The sequence below is a fragment of the Teleopsis dalmanni genome, chromosome 2 (genome assembly GCF_002237135.1).
Source record: "Teleopsis dalmanni isolate 2A chromosome 2, ASM223713v2, whole genome shotgun sequence".
In the NCBI taxonomy this organism is placed as follows: Eukaryota; Metazoa; Arthropoda; class Insecta; order Diptera; family Diopsidae; genus Teleopsis; species Teleopsis dalmanni.
In genome coordinates, this window is record NC_051847.1 from 101782527 (window position 1) to 101783209 (window position 683).

Below are 683 nucleotides of genomic sequence, written 5' to 3' on the forward strand. Positions count from 1 at the left end.
AAAACTCTAATAGAGATGTCCCGCAAGGACATTGGTCTTCTGGTAGGGTTGACTACAGGACACTGTAAACTAGGGAACCATGCTAAAAGACTAGGTCTTCCTTTCAACCAAATCTGTCGTAGCTGTGGGGAGGACGATGAGAGCGTATCTCATCTTTTGTGTTTTTGTCCAGCTCATGCACGTCGGCGATTTAGTACTCTAGGAGCCCCCTTCCTTGAGGACCTGGACCAGTTTCAGGATCGGGCTTTAAATAGCATTTTATGCTTCGCAAAAGGTTCTAGGTGGTTTTAAACCCTGAGGTTTTTATTATTTATATACGGCATCACAATGGGCCAATAGGCCTTAGTGGATTCACTAGGGATCACCGGTATAATCCAACCTAACCTAACGGCAAGCACTTCCCCATCTCTGTTCTTTATGACAATGCCAAGATCACTCGTGTTGACGAGTACGTTTTGAACTCGCCCGAAGGTACCTCACCCGGCACCACAACCTCCCCCTTGACGTCAACCATCCCCAATACCCTCCCTGAAGACTTCATTCAAGCCTTGCGCTACAAACCCCCTAATACTTGTCGCACTACTTCCATGAGTACGGCCTTAATCTTCACACCATTCTCCTTTATAACCGCAATTTTCCTGACTCTAGTTACAAAGTTCGTCGCTAGTCTCACTCGCGTTTAT